The 27,229-nt window shown below is 52.3% G+C and overlaps 1 protein-coding gene and 1 non-coding gene across 2 annotated transcripts in view; one reads left to right on the forward strand and one right to left on the reverse strand.

Annotated features, from left to right (window-relative positions):
• LOC144485785 (uncharacterized) overlaps nt 1–27,229 on the reverse strand; it is a 201,234-nt gene that overhangs the window by 160,350 nt on the left and 13,655 nt on the right. The gene's annotated exons all lie outside the window — the stretch shown is intronic.
• trnah-aug (transfer RNA histidin (anticodon AUG)) lies at nt 19,398–19,470 on the forward strand. The gene has a single exon. It is a non-coding gene; the product is annotated as a tRNA-His (tRNA).

Consider the following 27,229-nt stretch of genomic DNA (forward strand, 5'->3'; position numbering starts at 1 on the left):
AAAGGGAAAAGGATACTGTATGTAGATGGCTCATGTTACAGGGATCACTTAGGAAACCACGCAGGCTATGCCATAGTTGAACAGAAAGGGGAAACACTTGAAGTCATAGAAGCAGAGAAATGTGAACAGCCCTGTTCAGCCCAACTGGCAGAACTTAAAGCATTGACCAGAGCATGTGAGCTAGCAAACGGGGAAGCATTGGAAATTTATACTGATTCGGCCTATGCCCACGGGGTCTGCCATCTGTTCGGGGCAATATGGAAGCAAAGGGGATTTAGGAAAAGCGGAGGAGGACCAATACAACACGAAGGTCAAATCAGGGCTTTAATAAGGGCCATGATGGGTCCAAGGGAATTAGCCATAATTAAGTGTCAGGCGCATAAAAAGGGAGCAGACAGCATCACACAGGGAAACACCAAAGCCGACAAGGCAGCTAAAGAAGCGTCAGGATGCATTGAGGCTACGATAGCCCCAGTAGAAATAGCAAGGCCGCACCCAGGGCCAGGTACGGGGGATATCGAACCTCACATCACATTAGAGGATGTAGCACAATTACAGGAGGAAACCTCTGTAGCTGAAAAGGCAATGTGGAAAGATAGAGGAGCACTACAGGGACAACAGGACAGGATATGGAGAAATGGGGAGGGATTAGTCATAGCACCCACATCATTACTAACCGTACTAATTAGCGAAGCGCATGGAGTGGACCACTGTGCGAGAGGAGAAGTGGCTAGAAAGATCAAGAAGGAAGGATTCTGGTCACCATACCTGCAAAACTCGATTGTCTACATACTAAGTCAGTGTGAGGTGTGTGCTCAGAATAACATCAGGAAGGGCATTACTGCCCCAATAGGGCATATACCCATTCCTGAAGGACCATTTAAACATCTATGCATGGACTATGTGGATATGGGAAAGGTGGTAAGAGGGAAAAGATACATGCTAGTGATTATTGATAGATTCAGCAGATGGATAGAAGCAACGCCATCCAAAGATCAAGGATCTGGAACGGTGATTAACTTCCTGTCAAAAGAAATTATCCCAAGATTTGGCATACCCACGCAATTAAGTTCAGACAATGGATCTGCTTTTATAGGAAGGGCACTGAGAGAGACACTCTCGGCACTCCGAATAAAGCAGAAGTTTGAATGCGTATATCACCCTCAATCCCAAGGAATGGTGGAGAGAGCAAACGGGACCCTTAAGGCTAAAATAAGCAAAATTTGCAGTGAAACAGGGAAAAACTGGATAGATGCTCTGCCATTGGCTCTAATGCAATACAGGAGTCAGGAAAACAGAATCACACATTTGAGCCCACATGAAATGATGACAGGAAGAGTAATGCCGGTACCTAAGATCAGGGGATCAGGAGGTCCTACGCTAGAATGTTCAGATCAAAGCACAAAAGAATATATACAACAATTAACTGTTATACATAGAACTATATTTGAACAGGAAAAAGCCAAGGAGGAGGAGAATCCGGTAACAGAACATCAGATCAAGCCTGGAGATCGAGTATACATCAGAAAGTTCCGGAGACGTTGGAACGAACCGAGACGAGAAGGACCGTTTGAAGTCACCAAAGTGTCTCCCACGGCTTTGCAAGTAGAAGGCAGTACACTGTGGTATCACTTGAACCATTGTACCAGAACGATACCAGGGGTGGGGGAGAGAAGGGAAATTGAAGAAGTACACAGAGTGGATAGAGGTGATAGCGAGGAAGAAATAGAAATACACGGGGAGAATCGTGGGGAGGAGGAACAGGGCCAAGGAAGAACAAAAAGAATAGAGGATGATGAAAGTAGTTCTGTACATGAGCTGGCTGATGATACAAATGCCCAGCCTGAGCCTATTAGTCAAGGTGCCGAGGGAGGTGAGGACAGGGAAGGGGCCCCATTCCCCACCTGGGAGTTGGAAACTATTTCCCTTAGGAACTTCCGTGACCCATAGAAAAGGAGAATGGGATACAGAAGACATAAGGGTGCAAAATCAGGAAGATAGAGTATTAAGACGAACAAAACGTGAACGATTAGTGAGCACAAATACTATTTGGGAAAAAGCGCAGAAAAACAAATGGTGGAAATGGGCTGAGTATACAGGTCAGAGAAACAGTGATGGGAAAGAGTGTGTAGTATGTGCATCAGAGAAACCTAACACCCAAGTAACTGATATACCATGGGGATCAGGAGACTGTAGAACCAGGAAACAAAGCTGGAGAAAGGAAAATTGCCGTCCATATACCACATATATAAGGTATCATATGATAGGGAATCGGAACTACTCGTATGAGAATATAGACTGTTCCGGATCCGCATGTGATAACCTTTGTAAAGGTGAGCCGCCGTTGTGTCAATACCACTGCATCCTGTTTGCTGGGGTAAAAAAGGGCATCTACAACTTGACCCACAGATGTCCAAAGTGGCCAAAAACGGCAGTGGACGCGGTCCCAAAGGAATGGAGTGTAGAGCCCAACTTACAAATCCGAGATTGCTATTGGAGGGAAAGTAGCACAGGAAGTAGTGTGGGAAATTACACAGGAGAGTGTGAAAGGATTTGGAATATAACCGATGCTCTTTATCTGATCCTCTCAGGAGGGGGATGGGCACCCCCTCCTTTTGTGTTAGACTATCAAGAAAATCAACTGGCCGATCTCTGGTGGCTTTGTGGCCCGGAGAAAGGGCTATTGGCAAAATTACCACAGAATTGGAAAGGACTATGTGCTCGAGTTATGCTTGCCCAGAGCATTGTGATACTACCGGGGGAAAGAGAAATTAAATCACAAAGAATTAAGAGGGCATATACCCCTGACCCTACGATAAAATTGGACGCAATCGGACAGCCCCGCGGCATCCCGAATGAGTTCAAAGCTAGGAACGAAATAGCTGCAGGGTTTGAATCCCTCTTTGTTTGGATCACACCCAGCAAGAATACTGAGTGGATCAATTACATCTATTATAATCAGCAGAGGTTTATTAATTATACGAATGATGCCCTGGAGGCCTTAGGAGAGCAGTTGGATGCGACCAGCAAAATGGCGTGGCAAAATCGACAGGCGTTAGATTGGCTCCTGGCAGAGAAAGGAGGGGTGTGTGTTATGTTTGGGGATCAGTGCTGCACATTTATCCCTAATAACACTAATCCAGAGGGGTCATTTACACAAGCCATGAATAAGTTAAGAAATCTTAAGAAAGAAGTGAAAGAAAATGCTGGGTTTGGGCATGAGGTATGGAGTTGGCTGGACAGAATATTAGGAAGATGGGGGGTGTGGTTTGCCAAAGCTGGAGCTGTAGCAATCGCAACAATAATCATTCTGGGACTGATATTTTGTTGTTTTTTACCCGCCCTGAGATCCTTCCTTACCAGAGTGGCAGCGCGGCAGATGGTGACGCGGGTGCTAAGCAGCTCACGCTCGAGAGAAAAAACAGAGGAATGGGAAAATCTTGAGCCGCCCCCGCTGAGTGGATTCACAATGACCTTGGTCGAAGTTGAAACTCGTCACTCTGTAAAATAACTACAATAGTGGAAGATCACCTTGTGGAAACAACAGCACCTTGCTGAAGTCCGCACGAAACCAGGAGAACTTAGTCTGTACACAGGAATCAGTCTTTTTCCCTTCCCTAGACAAGAGTGGGAAGGTTTTTGGCTGATGACTGTCAGGGGCAGGCAATCTGGAGGAGCAACCCAAAAATCAGAACCGGGATAGACAAATTATGATAAAGTTAGAATAGGGACACTGATCCCTGACCAAAATATTCGGCTCCTCCACATCGCCTGCAAAAAGTGATTAAAATAAAATACAAATGGGATCGAGCGAGGGGATTATTTGAGCTTGGTAATTGGGATGAGGCTAGGGAATAGCCTCAAAGGGGGGACTTGTAAGGGAAATTGTACTGGATATTGTATGAGTTTAGTATGAAATTCAGATTCACTTGTAAGGGAAATTGTACTGGATATTGTATGAGTTTAGTATGAAATTCAGATTCACTTGTAAGGGAAATTGTACTGGATATTGTATGAGTTTAGTATGGAATTCAGATTCACAGGTTTTAGTAAAATGATAAAGTAGATTTAGGTCTTAGTGAAATGATAAAGTAGATTTAGGTGAATAGTGAGATGGATATGTAACCTAAAGTAACTTCGTGTGACCTAATATAATCAAGTGTAGTCGATATGATTAAAGTGGAGGAACTAGAAGAACTAAAGAAGTAATATAGCAGTCACTGATTAGCAAAAGCAGACAATAGTCACTTAAGAAAACAAGAAAGACTGCTCGGTGGTTCAACTTAATAGCAGAGAGAATGTTTTCTTCTAAAAACACATTAGTAGACTATAAATCAGCAGGGGGGATGTCTTTTCTTCTAAACACATTCGCCTTAGCTTACAAAACCACGATTATTGTACAAACAGAAAAGTTCAGATAAGAGCAAGAGTTATTACCACCATGGTTTAAGAAACGAAGAGATATAACAGTGAACGACCGATTGCAAAGAAAACAGATAAAGTGTCAACTAAAAATAATGATGGCCAAAGAAAGAGCGGGCTGTAGGGTAAGATTACAACCAAGGACAGGCAGTAAAAGGGAGATAAGGATCTTGAGATAGGAGGCTGAAATGTACATAAAAGATTGTAAGCCCAAGAGCTCTTTGGAGTTTTCCGGACGCTCCCGGCTTTATCTCTTATGCTGAGAAATAAAGTCTTTTGCTTGAAAGATCGCTGCTCAGACTCTCTGTTTTAAACCGATGTAAACGAATTGTCGTCCTGGGGAACCACGACAGTATCTGTGTGACTCTCTGTCTCTATCTCTCTGTGTACCTGTGTGTCTCTCTGTTTCTATCTCTCTGTGTATCTGTGCGTCTCTCTGTGTCTCTATCTCTCTGTGTATCTGTGTATCTGTCTCTGTATTTCTCTGTACCTGTGTCTCTCTTTGTCTCTCTGTATATATCTCTGTATATTTGTATATTTCACTCTGTCTCTGTATTTGTGTCTCTCTCTGTCTCTTTGTTTCTCTCTGTTTCTATCTCTCTGTGTATCTGTGTGTCTCTCTGTCTCTATTTCTCTGTGTATCTGTGTGTCTGTCTCTGTATTTCTCTGTATCTGTATCTCTCTCTGTCTCTCTGTATATATCCCTGTATATTTGTATATTTCACTCTGTCTCTGTATCTGTATCTCTCTCTGTCTCTCTGTATATATCTCTGTATATTTGTATATTTCACTCTGTATCTGTATCTCTCTCTGTCTCTCTGTATATATCTCTGTATATTTGTATATTTCACTCTGTCTCTGTATCTGTATCTCTCTCTGTCTCTCTGTATATATCTCTGTATATTTGTATATTTCACTCTGTCTCTGTATCTTTACCCTGCTTCTGTAGCGTCTCAGATTCCACCTAATCTGCACATCTTTGGACTGTGGAAGGAAACCGGGGCACCTGGAGGAAACCCACGCAGACACAGGGAGAATGTGCAAACTCAACCCCCAACCGAGAATTGAATCCTGGTGCTGTGAGGCAGCAGTGCTAAACACTGTCCACCATGTCGCCCTATCCCATGTATTGGGACACGGTGAAAAGTATTGTTTCTTGCACGCTACACAGACAAAACATACCATTCATAGAGTCCATTTGGGAGAAGGAGAGGAGAGCGTGCAGAATACAGTGTTGCAGTTACCGATAGGGTATAGAGAAAGATCAGCTTAATGTATGGTAGGTCCACTCAAAAATTAACATTCTGACCAAACACTAAAGATTTCCACAAAACAAGGCTCACAAATTCAACACCACTTTCCTTTGTCCGCTCTCCCATCATGCTGTGCGCGGAGTCTCTGATCGATGCTAAGGGCCTAGTATTTGAGGCTCTGAGCTGAACCCACAATCTGTCTGATTCTGAGGGAAGATTACTGCCACTCAGATACAGCTGGCTGCAATATCCCCTTGAAATATATCTGTTGTGTACAGAGTCACATGTTTTTTTTCCCCTGTGTCTGCTGTCCTCAAAGAACTATTGAATAATCTAAACATCCGCATTAATGATCACAGAACAAGGCCAACATGGGGGAATCGAGTATCAGGTTTAAAAGTTTATTTATTAGTGTCACAAGTAGGGTTACATTAACACTGCAATGAAGTTACTGTGGAAAATCCGTAGTCGCCACGCTCTGGCGCCTGTTTGGGCAACTTGGGGAGAATTTAGCATGGCCGATACACCTAACCAGCGCGTCTTTCGAACTGTGGGAGGAAACCGCAGCACCCGGTGGAAACCCACGCAGACACGGGGAGAATGTACAAACTCCACACTGACAGTGACCCAAGCCAGGAATCAAACCCGGGTCCCTGGCGCTGTGAGGCAGCAGTGTTAACCACTGTGCCGCCCCTCATCAAAAAATTGTGCAGTTGTGGATTGCACAGGATAGGAGGGATGTGATAGCACTGGAAAAGGTGCAGAGGAGATTCACCAGGATGTTGCCTGGCCTGGAGAGTTTTAGTTCATAGAATCATAGAATCCCTACAGTCCAGAATGAGGCCATTCGACCCATCAAATCTGCACGGACTCTTACCCAGGCTTACCCCGTAACCCCACGTATTTTCCCGCTACTCCCCCTAACCTATACATCGTGGGACCCTCAGGGCAATTTTGCATGGACAATGCACCCGGAGGAAACCCACGCAGACATGGGGAGAATGTGCAAACTCCACACAGACAGTAACCCGAGGCCGGAATTGAACCCGGGTCCCTGGCGCTGTGAGGCAGCAGTGCTAACCACTGTGCCACCGTGCCACCACTCGAACTGAAGAGAGATTTTATAGACTGAGGGTGTGATCTTACCACCTGTTGACGCCACACTCCCGCTCAGCGAGGTCGGAGAATCTGGTGAGCAGCCAAATCTCCTTTCACTGCAGTGGGATGGGAAAATCCTGCCGGCCTGAACGGTGATAAGATTCCACCCTGGGGTTGTTTTCCGTGGAGCAGAGGAGGCTGAGGGGGAACATGACGGAGATGGATAAGATTATGAGGGACATCGATAGAGTAGACGGGAAGAAAGCTTTCCCCTTGGTGGTGGGATCAATGACCAGGGGGTATAGATTTAGGGTAAGGGGCAGGAGGTTTACAGGGGATGTGAGGAAAACCTTTTTCACCCAGAGGGTGGTGGGAGTCTGGAACTCTCTGCCTGAAAGGATGATGGAGGCAGAGACCCTCAGAACGTTTAAGAAGTGCTTAGCTATGCATTTGCAATGCCAAGGCTTACCAGGCCGTGAGCCAACTTGGGTGATTTGTCTTTGACCGGCACAGATGCAATGGGCTGAAGGGCCTTTTCTGTTCTCTAGACCTCCATTGCTAAAACACAACCTCACTGACCCAGCGTCTGGTCATCCATCCAAATCTCTCCCTCCACAGCTCGGGGACAAATCCTGCCGCGCAATCTTCCTTTGAAGTGGCTTTGGACATTTCATTCTCCGTGAGGACTTGTCCGGACAGTGGTTGCTGTTGTTGTGTTTGTCTCAGTGTCAGCTCAGAAACATGGACAACATGTTAGAAATGGCCGTCTCCCAGTGAGTGTGAGGACAGGGCAGGCTTTGAGCGAGGCCTGGGCCGCTCCCTGAAGGACACAGGGCCACCATTGTGCTTTTTGCTGACAAACAGAAAGCTTTCACCCCTCTCTCTCTCTCTCTCTCTCTCGTGTCTCATCTCACTCACATTCTGCCCCTTCCATTCACTCTGTGCTGCTTTCTGGAGGAGGCTGCCAGCTTTATCCGCCACAGAGCATCTGCCAGCAAGAGCATCAGATGAAACTTTCCATTCCCCAAGTCCCTCTTTCCTCTCTGCTCCTCGCTGTCTTTCCGGGGGAAATGGGATGGGAAGCTGATGGGAAAAGATTTGCAGGGCTCCAGGGACAAGGTGGAGCAGTGGGACTGGCTCGATTGCTCTAGCAGAGAGTCGACACCAGCTGAATGGGCTGAATGGCCTCCTTCATTCTGTGGCTATTCTATGGTTGACACACAATAGATAGTCAATATCTTTTCCCAAAGGTAGGGGAGTCTAAAACTCGAGGGCATGGGTTTAAGGTGAGAGGGGAGAGATACAAAAGTGTCCAGAGGGGCAATCTTTTCACACAGAGAGTGATGAGCATCTGGAACAAGCTGCCAGAGGTAGTAGTAGAGACGGACACAATTTTATCTTTTAAAAAGCATTTAGACAGTTACATGGGTAAGATAGATGTAGAGGGATATGGGCCAAATGTGAGAATTGGGAATAGCTTAGGGGTTAAAAGAAAAAGGGCAGCATGACAAGTTGGGCCAAAGGGCCTATTTCCATGCTGTAAACATCTATGACACTATGACAACTTGTCATTTGGGTCTCAACTTCAAGTTTCTAGGTGTCCAGATCACCAACAACCTGTCCTGGTCCCCCCCATGCCGACACTATAATTGAGAAAGCCCACCAACACGTCTACTTTCTCAGGGGGCTAAGGAAATTTGGCATGTCAGCTACGACTCTCACCAACTTCTACGGATGCACCATAGAAAGCATTCTTTCTGTATCACGGCTTGGTCTGGTTTCTGCTCTGTCCAAGACTGCAAGAAATTACAAAAGGTCGTGAATGTAGCCCCGTCCATCGCGCAGACGAGCCTCCCATTCATTGACTCTGTCTACACTTCCCGCAGCCTTAGAAAAGCAGCCAGCATAATTAAGGACCGCATGCACACATTCTCTCTTCCACCTTCTTCCGTCAGGAAAAAGATACAAAGTCTGAGATCACGTACCAACCGACTCAAGAACTTCCCTGCTGCCCTCAGACTTTTGAATGGACCTGCTACATATTAGATTTATCTCTCTCTACACCCTACGTATGACTGCAACACTACATTCTGCACCCACTCTTTTACTTCTCCCCGATGTACTCTATGAACGGTATGTTTTGTCTGCACAGCATACAAGAAACAATACTTTTCACTGTATCCCAATACATGCGACAGTAATAAATCAAATCGAAATCCTCCCAATTCTTTCCTCCACGATAGATCGCAGCATTTAAAGAACACGCCCAGGGCCCAGTGCTGAGTCTGAGGGTATCTGACTACAGTAAGGTGAGTGATACAGGAGGGTCTCACTGTCTGAGGGAGGTGAGTCTTAGCCTGGGGTGCGTGAGTGACCCAGGTTAATCTGACACTCCAGGGACAGTTGGAATGGAGCTTTCCCCCGGGCTGTCCCCTCCCCGTGTCTGCGTGGGTTTCCTCCGGGTGCTCCGGTTTCCTCCCACAGTCTGAAAGATGTGCTGGTTAGGGTGCATTGGCCGTGCTAAATTCTCCCTCAGTGTAACCCGAACAGGCGCCGGAGTGTGGCGACGAGGGGATTCTCACAGTAACTTCATTGTAGTGTTAATGTAAGCCTACTTCTGAGACTAATAAATAAACTGAAACTGAAGGTCAAGGTGCTGCTGTGACAATGCACTCTTGTTTAAACACTCTGCAATGCTGAGACTGGGAGAAGTGACCAACAGGGGGCAGCATTGCAGCTTCTGTCCCCCTATTGAAACTGGGATTGTTGCTCCATCTGCTGCACAATCCCAACCCCATCCACTGGGGACAATCTGGACAATGGCTGCAGACGGACCTCACTGCGCATGCGCAGCAATGACACCCACCGCCGGCCGCCATTTTGCGTTGCCAAGGGAGACGGCCAGCGGCCATATTCCGTTGCCAAGGGAGACGGCGGCGGCGACCATCTTGCGTTGCCAGGGGAGACGGCATCAATGCGGCGGCGTCCCGCGCGCTGACCTCTGGGAGCATTCCCGTCCTGCACATGCGCACAGGCAGCCCCCGGCAGCGTCACAGCGACGCCTGGTGGCCAGGAAGGGCAATAGCAGCAGCACAGTCTCTGCCCAAAGGCTTCCCCAGTTCAGCTGCTCAGAGACACTGGGAATGTCTTCAAGTGGAAACTTCAGCTTCTCACATTCACCCCCTGTGTTCAGTCATTGTTTCCTAGACAACCTCTGTAGTCACATCACAAACAACTTGTTCACATTGAAGGCCATGGCAATCTGGACCATTCGGCTTCAAAGCCATTGAGCTTTGAAATTTCAATTGAAATGTTGGAGATGAGAGTTTATCGATGCAAGTCATGTTGCATGTGGAACGCTCACGATGCCACAATTAGAGCGGTGCAGACATCTCACAGGGTTGTGTGACTGGAGGAGATGTCAGAGACGGGTTGGTTAAATATAGAGGGACACGGTCTGAAGCTAAGTTTTGGGTAAAAGATGGCAGTAATGTTGTGACATTAATTTAGCTTCAGATCGTTGCTGGGGAGGGGGATAGAGAGGTTGGGGAGCGATGTTTGTATTGGGGCAATCTCTCTCTCTCTCATCATGTATAGATATGAATCCATCTCTCACTCTCTATCTCTCTTTACCCATTGTCTCCAGAGTCTTGTGAAGGCGCAGACCGGCGGAGAGGGGGGCTGTGGACGCCGGGGTGACCAGAATCGGGGACGTGCTCGATGGCGGAGGAGCGGGCTGGATGAGTCCCCCCGTGCTGGCTGAGCGCGCAGGGACGTCCGTATGGCGCGCGGCCAAAGCCATCCTAGACCTTAGGACGGTCGCGCTCGGCCCCGAAACTGCACGCAAACTTGAGACGGCGCAGGCGTGCGGTGGGATCCCGCCCGAGCGTTCCCCTGTTCGGGCGGAATTCCACATTGGCCCAAAGCCTCAGCCCCCTCCCCTGGGTGAGGAGCCCCACAGCCTGAGCCGCCTCACGGAAATGCCCTCCGTGCCTTTTTCTACCGCGCGGAGGCGTTTCCTGTGCGGGCTGCTGCTGCACACCTTCCACTACCGCCTCCTCGTCTGTCGCCCGGATACACCTTGGCGGGCCTTGTTGCCGCGGGGCGGCGGAGGTCCCCGCTGGAGGTCCCTCTACGGAGGGATCTCCCCCAATTACGTCGGGGACCTGGGGTGGAGGGTGATGCATGCAGCAGTTCCGCACAACCGTAGGATTCACTGGTTCACGGGCTCCGAAGACTGCCCTTTCTGTGGCCTTGTGGAGTCCGTGGACCATGTCTATGTTGTGTGTCTTAGGCTGCACTCCCTTTATGTTTTCCTGAAGAACCTTCTATTGATGTTCTGTTTGCACTTCAGTCCCACGCTCCTGATCTACGGACACCCGGTGCGGAGAGGGGAGGGTCGGGATGGCGACCTCCTCGTGAACCTGCTCCTGGGCCTGGCGAAACGCGCCATTTACCGGTCCAGGCAGCGGGCGATCGAGGGGGCCGTCCATCCTGACTGTCTTCCCCTCTACCGCGGCTACGTTCGCGGCCAGGTGTCCCTGGAGAGGGAGCATGCGGTGTCCGCGGGCGAGGTTGACGCTTTCCGCGCCCGCTGGGCACCGCAGGGGTTGGGGTGCATTATTGACCCTAATAATCACGTTTTAATTTGATGTTTTTAAGTTTCCTTTGCATTTTGATTTCTGTTCGGGCTGTTCCCCCTCCTTTTTGGGGAGCTGCCCCTTTTACTTTGTCCTGATTTAATCTGAGTTTGTTTACTTGGTTTGACCTAAAAAGAGGTCTCTCTGAGTGTAGATTGAGCTTCAGACGGCCTGAAACGTGCCTCCTCTGGGGCAGCGCCTGCACTTTGTTTCCGGGGTGAAGTGGTTTCACGTTCGCCCGAGTAGCGGGGGGCCCCGGGTCGGAGCCGGGCGGAAACTTTTGGACTTGCTTTCGTTTTTTTTGTTTGGTTTGTGAGTAACACACTTTGTTTTTCAGTTTGTTTAAGAAGACGCCCGGTTCTGTTTGTTTTGTTTTGTTTGTTCTTGGCTCCCTGCGGGGAGGAAGGAGGGAGGTGAGCTGCTGCCTGCCTTGCCCGGCCTGCCTGTTGCCTGCCTGCCGTCTGGCCTGCTTACCTGCCTGCCTGCCGTCTGGCCTGCTTACCTGCCTGCCTGCCGTCTGGCCTGCTTACCTGCCTGCCTGCCGTCTGGCCTGCTTACCTGCCTGCCTGCCGTCTGGCCTGCTTACCTGCCTGCCTGCCGTCTGGCCTGCTTACCTGCCTGCCTGCCGTCTGGCCTGCTTACCTGCCTGCCTGCCGTCTGGCCTGCTTACCTGCCTGCCTGCCGTCTGGCCTGCTTACCTGCCTGCCTGCCGTCTGGCCTGCTTACCTGCCTGCCGTCTGGCCTGCTTACCTGCCTGCCTGCCGTCTGGCCTGCTTACCTGCCTGCCTGCCGTCTGGCCTGCTTACCTGCCTGCCTGCCGTCTGGCCTGCTTACCTGCCTGCCTGCCGTCTGGCCTGCTTACCTGCCTGCCTGCTTACCTGCCTGCCTGCCGTCTGGCCTGCTTACCTACCTGCCTGCCTGCCGTCTGGACTGCCTGCCTGCCGTCTGGGCTGTCTGCCGTCTGGACTGCCTGCTTGCCTGCCATCCGGCCTCTGGAGGGTGTGCTCTCCCCTGGAGGAGGGAGGAAGAGAGGACAGAGAGTAACTGGAGGAGAGGGAGGGGGCGAAGGCATTTGGACTGTCTCTTCTCCATCTGCAGTGGGGGGGGGTGAAGACCTTTTCCTAATTCCCCTACCCACTGCTGCTGTCCCCAAGATTGGTGCACCCTCCCCTTTTTCCCTCCTGACTGGGGCACCGGCCTTGTGCCTCATCTCCCTCCCACTGCTCCGACCTCCTCTCTCCCTCTCTCTCTCCGGGGAGAGAACACCTACACCCCTACCCACCTACCCCACCCTGCCTGCCTGCCGTCTGGACTGCCTGCCTGCCTGCCGTCTGGGCTGCCTGCCGTCTGGACTGCCTGCTTGCCTGCCATCCGGCCTCTGGAGGGTGTGCTCTCCCCGGGGGGAGGGAGGAAGAGAGGACAGAGAGTAACTGGTGGAGAGGGGGGGGGGGGGCGAAGGCGTTTGGACTGTCTCTTCTCCATCTGCAGTGGGGGGGTGAAGACCTTTTTTTTTTCCTAATTCCCCTACCCACTGCTGCTGTCCCCAAGATTGGTGCACCCTCCCCTTTTTCCCTCCTGACTGGGGCACCGGCCTTGTGCCTCATCTCCCTCCCACTGCTCCGACCTCCTCTCTCCCTCTCTCACTCCGGGGAGAGAACACCTACGCCCCTACCCACCTACCCCACCCTCCCTTATTTTTCCCTCCACATATACGCCCTGCCGTACATCTGGGCAGTCTCGGGGTGGGCGTAGCACTTCCCCTGATACAATGGCGACATCACCAGCGTCGCCGGTGGCAGGGCCTTCTCGGCCCACCTATGCGGGCGTGGCGGCTGCCAGAGCCCCCGCCGCTCCCAAGGCCCTGCCGCCATTCTCTTTAATCACGCGGCAGCTCGGGGTGAAGTGCTACGCCCACCCCGACATGTCTATCGAGGCCTGCGTTAAGGCAATGGCTGGGGTTGTCGGCCCCTCAGCCATTGTCGCGGCCTCTAAGATGTACGGCCGGGCTGTATTCTTCCTGAAGGCCGAGCGGGCGGTTCGCCTCGCCCTGGAGAGGGGGCTCACGGTGGGCGGGACGTTCCTGGCGGTGGACCCTTTGGAGGCCACCGCCCACAAGATCGTAATATCAAACGTCCCGCCCTTCCTACCGAGTGAGCTCCTCCTCCCCCACCTCCATCTACTGGGGGAGGTCAGGTCCGGGGTGCAGCTGATCCCGCTCGGCCTTCGGGACCCCTCCCTCCGCCACATTTACTCCTTCCGGCGCCAGGTTTTTGTCCGCCTGGCCCGGGAGGAGGAACTGGAGGGAGGTTTCAATGTCCCCCACGAGGGGACCATGTACCGGGTCTTTTGGTCCGCGGACGGTGTGCGGTGCCATGCCTGTAAGGAGGCGGGGCACGTGAGAAAAAACTGCCCCGTCTCCAAGGCCGCCGACCACCAACCCAAGGCGGCCGCAGCTGGCACCGCAGCCCCCTCTCCCCCCAAGCGAGTACCATCTGCCCCCCCGCGAGGGGAGGCCACGCCGGCAGCAGCTGCCACCTCAGCTGCCGGCGGGGGGGGAGCGGAGCCCCCGCGCGGCCAAAAGGCCCAAAAGGGACCTACAAAAAAGAAGGGGGGTACCGGAACCCCGGCCCCCAGGGAAAACACCCCAACCACCCCGGCAGCCGGCTCGGGGACCGCCTCAGTCTCCACCTGCGCCCCCCCCCCCACCACCACCATCTGCCGGGCCCGTGGGCTCTCCGGGGCCTAGTGCTGGGTCCGGCGCCCGGGATCATGGGCCCGAGCATGGGGGGGTAAGCGACCCCGAGCCGGCAAAACTGGCGACGCCGCCACCTCGGGGGGAAGTGACGGGAGAGCAGGGGGGGCGCGGCAAGGCGAAGAGGGGCGGAGGGCGAGGGGCCTCGCCTGCCCGAGGGCAGGTTAACAAAAAGAGGCGGGGCCCCTCGGGCACCGTAGAGTTCGAGGTCTGCGTGCCCCTCCCCCCTTGTGAGTCATCTCCTGCCGTGCCCCCACCTGTCTTTGTGCCTTGTCCCGCGAAAAAAGGGGGCAAGGCACCCTGTAAATCCAAGCATGTGCTGCCTCAGTCCCCCGGCGAGGAGTCTCCGGGGCCGGGTGGCAGCGGGGCCCCCACGGCTCCGTTCCACCCGGCCGGTTACAACCCGGAGTTCTTCTTCAGTCTGTCGGGGGACTGGGGCGACACTCCAATGTTCATGTCCTCGTGCGGCGGCGGCGAAGAGACGATCCACTCGTCCTCTCCGTCCCGACCTTGGACGCTGGACATCCCCAACCTCAGTCCGAAGGATACACCGGACCTGGGGGGTGTCCAAGCGTCTGGGGCGGGGGGGGGGGCTGGGCCGCCGTCGCACGGGGGCCCGCAATCCGGGAAAGGTGAGCCCGGGGGGAACCCCTCCTCCACCGATCCTGGGGGTGGGATCGGGGAGGGGCTAGGGCTAGTTGGTGGCTCCGTGCCGCCCGCCGTACGTCCTGCGGCGGGGGACTCGGAGTCGAGGGGCGACCGCCCTGAGGAGGTCAGCGGCTCGGTGGAGGGCACGGGGACACTTTCAGAGTCTGCCCAGAGCGAGGCGGGGGACTCCCTCGTGCCCCCCACCGAGTCGTCCCTCATCCCCTCCAAGGACCTCGGGGTCTTTATCCGTAGCCATTCCGGTCGCTCCGACATAATCCGGCTAGCCCTCGGCCGCTGGCCGGACCTGGCGCAGCTCGTCCGGTCCGTGAAGGCATGCTCGCATGCCTCCGCGGGCCTGGAGAAAATAGAGCGGCGCTGGGTACTGCGGTTCCTCCACAGGCTCGAAAAGGTGGGGGGTGGACTGGTGAGAATTGCGCCAGCGCCCCCCCACACACCGGGATAAGTGGTGACGGTGGCACAAAGCTGCTGACATGAAGGTGACCATCGCCAGCCTCAACAGCAACGGCAGCAGTGGGCCACACCGCAGGTTCCAGAACTTCTCGGTCCTCCGTGACGGGAAGTATGCGGTGTGTTTCCTGCAGGAAACCCACACCGTTCCGGGAGACGAAGCCCAATGGCTCCTGGAGTGGCGAGGGGGGGTCTACATGAGCCACCTCACGCTCGCTTCTTGCGGGGTGGCTATCTTGTTGGCCCCGCGTTATAAGCCGGAGATCTTGGGAGTCAAGGAGCCGGTGCCAGGCCGGTTGCTGCACTTGACGGTCCGTGAGGGGGGCGTGGTCATTCACTTGCTGAATGTCTACGCCCCGACCGCTGGACCGCAGCAAACGACTTTCTACGAGAAAGTGTCCGCTCACATCGACACCATCGCGGGGGGCGAATGCATTATCCTCGGGGGAGATTTCAACTGCATCCTCGAGGCACGGGACCGCACCGGCCCCTGGCTGCGCACTCCGGCGGTGGTGAAGTTGCGGGACCTGATCGGGTCCCACGACTTGGTGGACGTCTGGAGACATCTCCATCCTGGCTCCAGCGCCTTCACTTTCGTGAGGCCTGGAGTCGGAGCGTCCAGGCTCGACCGCCTTTACATTTCGAAGGCGCACGTGTCCGGCGTGTCCTCGGTCTCCATGCGGCCGGTGTCGAGCACGGACCACAGCCTGGTGTGGGCGGACTTTGCGCCGTCTCGCATCCGGCGGGGGTCCGCGTACTGGCACTTTAACAACACGCTGCTGGAGGACGAGCGCTTCCTGGACTCGTTCCGTCGATTCTGGGCCGGCTGGAGAAGGAAGCGGGGAGGCTTCCCCTCCTTGAGGCTCTGGTGGGATGTGGGCAAGACTCACGTCCGTACCTTCTGTCAGGGGTACGCGAGGGGGTCGACAAAGAGGCGGAAATCCAGGCTCGAGGAGTTGGAGAAGGAGGTGCTCGACCTGGAGGCACGTCTCAGTCGGCCTGACGCGGACCCGGCCCTGCGTTCGGAGTACAGGGAGAAGAAGGACGCACTGCGGGACCTGCAGCTTGCCAGGTCTCGCGGCGCGTACGTGAGGTCGCGGCTCCAGTTCCAGGTGGACCTGGACCGCGGCTCCCCCTTCTTCTACTCGCTGGAAAGAGGGCGGGCTAACCGTCAGCAGCTCCTTACGCTGCTGGCCGACGACGGTTCCCCCGTCTCGGATCCGGAGGGCATCCGGGCCATTGCCCGGGAGTATTACACCTCGCTCTTCTCTCCGGATCCGTCCAGCGAGGATGCCCGCAGACTTCTGTGGGAGGACCTGCCGCAGGTCGGCCCGGAGGGCGTCGGCAGGCTCGAGGCCCCTACCACCATGGCCGAGCTGACCGGCGCCCTAAATGGCCTCAGCCGGGGCAAGGCCCCTGGGCTGGACGGGCTGACAGTAGAGTTCTTCAGGGCGTTCTGGGACGTCCTGGGGAGCGACTACGCGGGGGTCCTGGGGGAGAGCGTCGCTACCGGGGAGATGCCCCTTTCGTGGCGCAGGGCCGTCATTGCCCTGCTGCCCAAGAAGGGGGATCTCCACCTGCTCAAGAACTGGCGCCCGGTCTCCCTCCTCAGCACGGATTATAAAATCTTTGCCAGGGCTATGGCTTCACGCCTTGGATCCGTGCTGGACCACTTGATCCACCCTGACCAGTCCTACACGGTCCCGGGCCGTTGCATACATGACAATCTCCACCTGGTCCGGGACCTAATCCATCACACCCAGAGGGCTGGTCTGTCGGGCGCCTTCTTGTCATTAGATCAGGAGAAGGCGTTCGACAGGGTGGAGCACGAGTATTTACTCGGGACTCTGCGGGCATTCGGGTTCGGGACGCATTTTGTCGCCCGGATCCGATTACTGTACTCTGCCGCAGAGTGTCTGATTAAGGTTAACGGGTCCCTGACGGCACCCCTTCGCTTCGGGAGAGGAGTACGGCAGGGCTGCCCCTTGTCCGGCCAACTGTATTCCGTATGCGTGGAGCCATTCCTGCGCCTCTTGCGGAGGAGGTTGTCAGGTTTGGTCCTGCGCGGACCGGACGTAGGGGTGGTCCTGTCAGCTTACGCCGACGACGTGCTCCTCATGTTCACGGACCCGGCTGACCTGCGGAGGATGCGAGAATGCCAGGCGGTGTACTCCGCCGCGTCCTCCGCCAGGATCAACTGGGCCAAGTGCTCCGGAATCCTTGTCGGTCCTTGGGAGACGGACCCCCTTCCGGAGGAGCTCAGGCCTTTCACCTGGAGCAGGACCGACCTCCTCTACTTGGGGGCCCATCTCTGCCCAGCCGAGGAATCCTGGCCGGCGAACTGGCGGGAGCTGGAGGCCAAAGTCTCCGCCCGCCTGGGTCGCTGGACAGGACTGCTCCGAGTGCTGTCCTACGGGGCGCGAGCTCGCGTCATAAACCAGCTGGTCGCCTCCATGCTGTGGTACCGGCTGGTCCCTTTGACCCCTCCCCCTGGCTTTGTCACCGATATCCAGAGAACCCTCGTGCGGTTCTTCTGGGGCAATCGACTGCACTGGGTCCCTGCTGCGGTCCTGTATCTCCCGCTTGAGGAGGGCGGACAAGGTCTGGTGTGCCTCCGCACTCAGATAGCGACCTTCCGCCTCCAGGCCCTGCAGAGGTACCTTTACGTTGAGCCCCCTCCACAGTGGTGTGCCATGGCGACGTATTTCTTCCGCCAGTGGCACGGCCTCAATTATGACGTGCAGCTCCTGCATATCGAACTGGGGCGTGCTTCGACCACCCTGCAGGAGTTGCCCGTCTTTTACCAGGACCTCCTCACTGTCTGGAACAAGGTCGCCTCGCGACGCAGCTCTCCCCCGTCAGGAGTAGCGGCTCTCGTGCGAGAGCCGCTGCTCAGGAATCCGCTCCTCCAGCCGTATAACTTCAGGTGGCTGGCGGAGAGGGGGGCTGTGGACGCCGGGGTGACCAGAATCGGGGACGTGCTCGATGGCGGAGGAGCGGGCTGGATGAGTCCCCGCGTGCTGGCTGAGCGTGCGGGGACGTCCGTCCGGCGCGCGGCCAAAGCCATCCTAGACCTTAGGACGGTCGTGCTCGGCCCCGAAACTGCACGCAAACTTGAGACGGCACAGGCGTGCGGTGGGATCCCGCCCGAGCGTTCCCCTGTTCGGGCGGAATTCCACATTGGCCCAAAGCCTCAGCCCCCTCCCCTGGGTGAGGTGCCCCACAGCCTGAGCCGCCTCGCGGAAATGCCCTCCGTGCCTTTTTCTACCGCGCGGAGGCGTTTCCTGTGCGGGCTGCTGCTGCACACCTTCCACTACCGCCTCCTCGCCTGTCGCCCGGATACACCTTGGCGGGCCTTGTTGCCGCCGGGCGGCGGAGGTCCCCGCTGGAGGTCCCTCTACGGAGGGATCTCCTCCAATTACGTCGGGGACCTGGGGTGGAGGGTGATGCATGCAGCAGTTCCGCACAACCGTAGGATTCACTGGTTCACGGGCTCCGAAGACTGCCCTTTCTGTGGCCTTGTGGAGTCCGTGGACCATGTCTATGTTGAGTGTCTTAGGCTGCACTCCCTTTATGTTTTCCTGAAGAATCTTTTATTGATGTTTTGTTTGCACTTCAGTCCCACGCTCCTGATCTACGGACACCCGGTGCGGAGAGGGGAGGGTCGGGATGGCGACCTCCTCGTGAACCTGCTCCTGGGCCTGGCGAAACGCGCCATTTACCGGTCCAGGCAGCGGGCGATCGAGGGGGCCGTCCATCCTGACTGTCTTCCCCTCTACCGCGGCTACGTTCGCGGCCAGGTGTCCCTGGAGAGGGAGCATGCGGTGTCCACGGGCGAGGTTGACGCTTTCCGCGCCCGCTGGGCACCGCAGGGGTTGGGGTGCATTATTGACCCTAATAACCACATTTTAATTTGATGTTTTTAAGTTTCCTTTGCATTTTGATTTCTGTTCGGGCTGTTCCCCCTCCTTTTTGGGGAGCTGCCCCTTTTACTTTGTCCTGATTTAATTTGAGTTTGTTTACTTGGTTTGACCTAAAAAGAGGTCTCTCTGAATGAAGATTGAGCTTCAGACAGACTCAAACTTCCTCCTGGCTCTCCAATATCTGTGAGAGTGTGGGTCAGTGGCGCAATGGATAACGCGTCTGACTATGGATCAGAAGATTCCAGGTTTGACTCCTGGCTGGCTCGATGTCAATTTGAAAAATAGTTTGTGAGCTCCTTTTGACCTAAAAGAGGCCAACATCTGTGAGTAAAACACTTGCTTTGCTCCGCTTTTGTGTTTCTTTTGCATTCTGGGGGAAATTGGGGACTTGTTGAATTTTTAACTTCCAGGTCACCACTCGCTGCCTAAATAAAAATCCTCCTCACATTCTTCATGTATCTGTAACCAGGTAATACAGTGCATTACACGACCATCAGTCAGCTCATTTATGGCCAAATGTAAAACTTTAACGTGGCTGTTAGCTTGAAGATTAATCATGGATCATTTGCACTTCCACAACCCTCTGAGGCAGCGGGTTCCAGGTAATGACCTTTCTGCACCAAAATAAAATTCTTCCCCACATCCTTCTCCTTCTCCCAATCCAGTTATCCAGTCCCACATATGGCACAGATTTTAATTTCTAGCGTGTAGGCCGGTCGTTACACGTAGATTTTCAGATCTCTGTGTCCAATATAGAAAGTGGTCAGCATGGATCCGTTAATCAGTCTGAATCAGCATCTTCAATAGACTTGGGAGGTTGTCTACTCAGGAGAGCAGAGGGAGAATTGAGGGAGAGTGTGTGGGATGGAGATTGACAGATTTTGAGGAAAGAATGTTCCATAGAAACTAGAATTGTCTGTTCTGAATTTCTATCCTGTACTGACAATGATGTCTGTTGTAAATTCCTTTCATAGATATCAGGAGGTGAGGATTTACAGACAGAAATTTCAAACTAAACATCACATGAAGATTTGACAGAGTCATTCGATTTATTGGGACCTGAATATCATCGACCTTTGATCTGTTTGCTTGAGGAGATTTTAAACATCAGTGTGACTGGAACACACCTGAGTGAGAGTGTTCCAGTCCACTGATAGTGGAAAGAGCTTTAACCAGTTACACAGGCTGAAAATACATTGCACCGTTTACAGTGAAGAGAGATCGTACACGTGTTCTGTGTGGACAAGGATTCAACTGATCATCAAACCTGGAGAGTCACAAGGACACCCGCATCATGGAGAAACTGTGGAAATGTGACGATTGTGGACAAGGATTCATGTTGCCCTGTGATTTGGAAATTCATCAACGCAGTCACACTCGGGAGAGACCCTTCACTTGCTCAGTCTGTGGGAAGGGATACATTAAGTTCTCCCACCTGCAGAGTCACAATCTCACTCACACCAATGAGAGACCCTTTAAATGCTCTGACTGTGGGAGTGGATTCAAAAGCTCTGGAGATCTGGTGTCCCACCAGCGCATTCACACTGAGGAGAGACCGTTCAGCTGCTCTCACTGCACAATGAAATTTAAATGGTCATCCACACTGCGGAGACACCAGCGAGTTCACACCGGGGAGAGACCATTCACCTGCAACGTGTGTGGGAAGGGATTCTTTCGGTCATCCGCCCTGCTGACGCACAAAGTCACTCACACCGATGAGAGACCCTTTAAATGCTCTGACTGTGAGAGTTGCTTCAAAAGTTCTCGGGATCTGATGTCCCACCAGCGCATTCACACTGAGGACAGACCATTCAGCTGCTCTCTCTGCACAATGAGATTTAGATCATCATCAAACCTGCGGAACCACCAGCGAGTTCACTCCGGGGAGAGACCATTCACTTGCTCTGACTGTGGGAAGGGATTCACGCAGTTATCCGCCCTGCTGACACACCAGCGAGTTCACACCGGAGAGAGGCCATTCACCTGCTGAGTCATAAAGTCACTCACACCAGTGAGAGGCCCTTTAAATGCTCGGACTGTGGGAGTGAATTCAAAATTTCTGGGGAACTGGTGTCCCACCAGTGCATTCACACTGCGGACAGACCGTTCAGCTGCTCTCTCTGCACAAAGAGGTTTAAGAGGTCATCCACACTGCAGAGACACCAGCGAGTTCACACCAGGGAGAGACCGTTCATCTGCTCTGTGTGTGGGAAGGGATTCAGTCAGTCATTCACCCTGCTGACACACCAGCGTCTTCACACCGAGGAGAGACCGTTCACCTGCACCGAGTGTGGGAAGGGATTCACTCAGTCATCCACCCTGCTGACTCACCAGCAAGTTCACAGCGGGGAGAGACCGTTCACCTGCTCCGAGTGTGGGAACAGATTCACTCGGTTATCCAGCCTGCAGAGACACAAAGTCACTCACTCCCAGGAAAGACCCTTTAAATGCTCTGACTGTGGGAGTGGCTTCAAAATTTCTGAGCATCTGATAGACCACCAGCGCATTCACACTGGGGAGAGACCGTTCAGCTGCTCTCACTGCACAAAGAGGTTTGGAAGGGCATGCACACTGAGGAGACACCAGCGAGTTCACACTGGGAGAGACCATTCACCTGCTCTGTGTGTGCGGAAGGATTCACTCCATACCCCAGCTGCTGAGGCACAATGTCCCTCACACCCAGGAGAGACCCTTTAAATGCTCTGACTGTGGGAATGGTTTCAAAAGCTCTCAGGAACTGATGATCCACCAGTCCATTCACAGCTGCTGTGTGTGGGAAGAAATTCACCAGTTCATCCCTCCTGCTGAGACACCAGCGAGTTCACAAGTGATGACAGGGGTTGGATTCTGCTGTTCTTGCTGCTGTTAATCACATCCAGGACTGAACCATGTTCGTTCTGACAGTGGGTGAAATGGGAGGGTCGGAGGGTTTCTTTCTGCTGGACTGGCCGCTCTCACAATTCTGCTTCCAGTGGGTTGATGCTCTTTGAGCCTGGGAGAGCACATTTCCACTGAAATGACCCACACAAACCGACGAAGAACATTTATTTTATGCTGGAGAGTAAATAATGTTTTTCCTACCACTACAGGTAGATCTACAGTAAGTACATTTGTCTCTGTTCCATTGAGTCTACAGCACAGGGCCAGGCCAGTCGGCCCAATTGGTCTGTGTCAGTATTTATGCTCCACCTGAGCCTCCCCCCACCCCTCTTCATCTCCCCCCATCAGCATATCCTTCTATTCCTCTCTCCCTCATGTATGTATCCAGCTTCCCCTTCAATGTATTCATGCTGTTCACCTCAACCACTCACTGTGGTAGTGAGTTCCACATTCTCACCACTCGCTGGGTAAAGAGGTTTCTCACTGAAATCCTGGTGGATTATTGAACCCCTTCATAATCTTAAATTCTTCCATCAGGTCACCCTTCAGTCTTCTCTTTTCTAGAGAAAAGCAGCCCCAGCCTTTCCTGAGGGTTAAATGCTCTCAGTTCTGGGATTATTCTTGTGAATCTTTGTTGCTCCTTCTCCAGTGCCTCTATTTCCTTTTTCTAAATGGAGATCACAAATGTTGACAGTGCTCCCAGTGCAGTCTAACCCTGGCTCTGAACAAGTTGAACTGAACTCCCTGCTGTTCAATTCTATCCCTCTGGAATGGAACCCTATACATGGGCCCCACACTTTAGGAAAGATGTGAAGTTCTTAGAGAGGGTGCAGAGGAGATTTACAAGAATGGCTCTGGGGATGAGGGACTTCAGTGAGTTGGAAAGACTGGAGCAGCTGAAATTTCTTTCTTTAGATCAGACAGGCATTAGGATTGGGAATGGGGCCATTCATCCCATTGAGTCCATGCCAGCTCTCTTTGGACTAAACTGTTCCCCTGATCTCTCTCCGTGTCCCTGTAGATTTATTTCCCTGAAGTTCCCATCCAATCTCCTTTTGGAAACATTCCGTTATCTCTGCTTCAGCCGCTCGTAGGAAGTGAGTTCCAGATATTTACCACTTTCTTCAAATGCAAATGAGGAGCAGAGAGCACAAAAGGAGGCCGTGTGACCCATTGTGCCCCTGCTGCCTCTTCAAACATTCTCAGCAACAAGGTAAAGGAAGCCATGTTAAATTCGAACATATGACTGGAGCCTTATTTTAAACATTAATGTTGGATTCACCTACATGCTTGTGGAAGCTGCATTGCTGGCAGGAATTGTCTGAACTAAGAATTTCTTCTATGAATTTGATCAGTTGGAGGACATTATATTCTGTCAAATCTGGCTCAAGAATAAGGGTGATTGCTCAGTTCAAGTAAGAAGGAAAGCGATTGTCTTTTCGAACCAGTATATCTTGTATGAACCTTATTCAGTTGTGGGACATGGGCGTCGCTGGCTGGCCAACATTTATTGCCCATCCCTAGATGCCCTTGTTCAGAGGGCAGTTGAGAGTCAACCACATTCTATGAACCAAATGTGTTCATTAAATATTACTGTATTTAGAACAAAGAAAATTACAGCACAGGAACAGGCCCTTCGGCCCTCCAAGCCTGCACCGACCATGCTGCCTGACTTAATGAATACCCCATACCCTTCCGGGGACCATATACCTCTATTCCCATCCTATTCATGTATTTGTCAAGATGCCCCTTAAAGGTCACTACCGTATCCGCTTCCACTACCTCCCCCGGCAACGGGTTCCAGGCACCCACTACTCTCTGTGTAAAATATCTGCCTCGTACATCTCCTTTAAACCTTGCCCCTCACACCTTAAACCTGTTCCCCCTAGTAATCGACACTTCCACCCTGGGAAAAAGCTTCTATCCACTCTGTCCATTCCTCTCATAATCTTGTAGACTTCTATCAGGTCCATAAGACCATAAGACATAGGAGCGGAAGTAAGGCCATTCGGCCCATCGAGTCCACTCCACCATTCAATCATGGTTGATTTCAACTCCATTTACCCGCTCTCTCCCCATAGCCCTTAATTCCTCGAGAAATCAAGAATTTATCAATTTCTGTCTTGAAGACGCTCAACGTCTCGGCCTCCACAGCCCTCTGTGGCAATGAATTCCACAGACCTACCACCCTCTGGCTGAAAAAATTTCTCCTCATCTCTGTTCTAAAGTGACTCCCTTTTATTCTAAGACTGTGCCCCCGCGTCCTAGTCTCCCCTGCTAATGGAAACAACTTCCCCTACGTCCATCCTATCTAAGCCGTTCATTATCTTGTAAGTTTCTATTAGATCTCCCCTCAACCTCCTAAACTCCAATGAATATAATCCCACGATCCTCAGACGTTCATCGTATGTCAGGCCTACCATTCCTGGGATCATCCGTGTGAATCTCCGCTGGACCCGCTCCAGTGCCAGTATGTCCTTCCTGAGGTGTGGGGCCCAAAATTGCTCACAGTACTCCAAATGGGGCCTAACCAGTGCTTTATAAAGCCTCAGAAGTACATCCCTGCTTTTGTATTCCAAGCCTCTTGAGATAAATGACAACATTACATTTGCTTTCTTAATTACGGACTCAACCTGCAAGTTTACCTTTAGAGAATCCTGGACTAGGACTCCCAAGTCCCTTTGCACTTTAGCATTATGAATTTTGTCACCGTTTAGAAAATAGTCCATGCCTCTATTCTTTTTTCCAAAGTGCAAGACCTCGCACTTGCCCACGTTGAATTTCATCAGCCACTTCTTGGACCACTCTCCTAAACTGTCTAAATCTTTCTGCAGCCTCCCCACCTCCTCAATACTACCTGCCCCTCCACCTATCTTTGTATCATCGGCAAACTTGGCCAGAATGCCCCCAGTCCCGTCATCTAGATCGTTAATATATAAAGAGAACAGCTGTGGCCCCAACACTGAACCCTGCGGGACACCATGTATTCTTGCTGTTCAACTCAACCACTTGTTGTGTACCAAGTTCCACATTCTCTTTTATTTGGGGGCGCGGTCAACCTGCTGACAGACCGGTGAGTTCACACTGGGGAGAGACCATTTACCAGATTGATTCCAGGGATGAAGGAAAAGATGAGCTCTCATTATCGATTTGATTTGATTTGATTTATTGTCACATGTATTAACATAGTGAAAAGTATTGTTTCTTGCACGCTATACAGACAAAACATACCGTTCATAGAGAAGGAAATGAGAGAGTGCAGAGTGCAGTGTTACAGTCATAGCTAGGGTGTAAGAAATTGCATTCAAGCATTGTTAGAGAGTTTAAAAGAGTTAGAATGAAATTTTAGAAGCATAGAACGAGAGTAAAAGTTAGAATTAGAAGGTATGCTGGGCACAGCTTGCAAGAAGTCGCCTCGCTCCGGCGCCATCTTGGAATCTATCTTACAAGATAGGAAAGATGTAGCAGCATTGGAGGCAGTTCAGAGGAGGTTCACCAGATTGATTGAAGACATGAGGACTTTGTTGTGTGAAGAGATATTGAACAGTTTAGGCCTATACTCTGTGGAATTTAGAAGAATAAGGGGAGATCAGATTAAGATATATAGGATGATAAAAGGTATGGATAAAGTAGACGTGGAGTGGATGCTTCCTCTTGTGGAGCAACAAAGAACAAAGAAAATTACAGCACAGGAACAGGCCCTTCGGCCCTCCAAGCCTGCTTCCTCCTCGGAAGAGAGGTCATAGTCTTAGGATAAGGGGTAGCAAATTTAAAATAGAGTTGAGGAGAAACTACTTCTCCCAAAGGGTTGTGAATCCATGGAATTCACTACTCCAAAGTGTGGTGGATGCTGGGACAGTGAGTAAATTTAAGGAGAAGTTAGACAGATTTTTAATTGGTAATGGGTTGAAGAATTGTGGGGAGAAGGCAGGAAAATGGGGATGAGGAGCATATCAACCATGATCGAATGACAGAGCGGACTCGATGGGCCAAATGGCCTAATTCTGCTCCTATATCTTACGAACTTATGAACACAGTTTTAAGATTTTGGAAAGAGACACGGGGGACAATGAGGAAGGTTTTTTTTACACAGTAAGCGGTAATGAGCTGGAACTCAACACTTAAACTCAAAGGCTGATGATATCCAGGCCCTGATGAATGGAGTTTCCTCTGAATGTTGAGGCCTCCCCTCCCACCCACAGCCCCTAACGCTGCCTCCGCTTATCCGCCTCCTTCCCGCCTGAAGATCAGACAAACAAGCGCCTGTCCCTGGACATGAGCCACACTGCGCATGCTCAGCGTCACAATGTTCGGGAATGATTGACAGCAGGTCCAGACCAATAGGAAGAGGGGGTGGGACTGGCGGACCGAGCGGGAGCGGCTGGTCCTCCAACCAATCGGAGTGAATGAGGAGCGGGACCTGAAGCATGCGCAGTGCGGGTAATGGGGAGGGCCGGACGGTTAGAAGTCGGATCCGAGATGAAACGAGGTGGAGTGTGGTGCGCAGAGAGCGATGGATCTGGCAGGTGGGTGGAGAGGCTTCGTAAACATGTTGTTCAAACTCACACCCCAGAAAATAACGTATCGGTCCCTCTGTTCGTCTGAAATGGGGCCGCAACTTGTAGTGTTGGGCCTGGGCTGACTGCTGCCATTCTGTCGGTGGGAATGTCAATCTGCGTCGGGCATCTTTGTTAGGGGCAATGTGCAACAGGACGCTGGCGCTGCCGCCATCTTTGTAGGGGGCAATGTTGACAATGAGTGGGAGGAGCTTGTTCCCCATTGTTCAGAATGAAGACAACTTGTCTTTCAAACTGCATCAACCCTCTGACCCGGGTAATCTGACCCTGCATTACCCTGGTATGGAGTCTAGCAACAAAGGACTTTAACCTGGTGTTGTTAGACTCCTTACTGTGTTTACCCCAGTCCGGGATAAGGTTTGCCTTATCCGGGCTGCTGAAACACCAACAAATTCGAAGTAACTGCAGTGATTGGATTTTAGCGTGAATCATATCCAGACTGAACCAGTTCATTTGGGTTTGTTTCTGCTGAATTGCAAAATAAGTCCAGCTCTGCTATAGGTGTTAATATAATAATCTTAGTGATATGTAATCAGAACCTCAGCTTGGGATGAAATTTAACAACCAG

The sequence above is a fragment of the Mustelus asterias genome, unplaced genomic scaffold (genome assembly GCF_964213995.1).
Source record: "Mustelus asterias unplaced genomic scaffold, sMusAst1.hap1.1 HAP1_SCAFFOLD_220, whole genome shotgun sequence".
Lineage (NCBI taxonomy): Eukaryota > Metazoa > Chordata > Chondrichthyes > Carcharhiniformes > Triakidae > Mustelus > Mustelus asterias.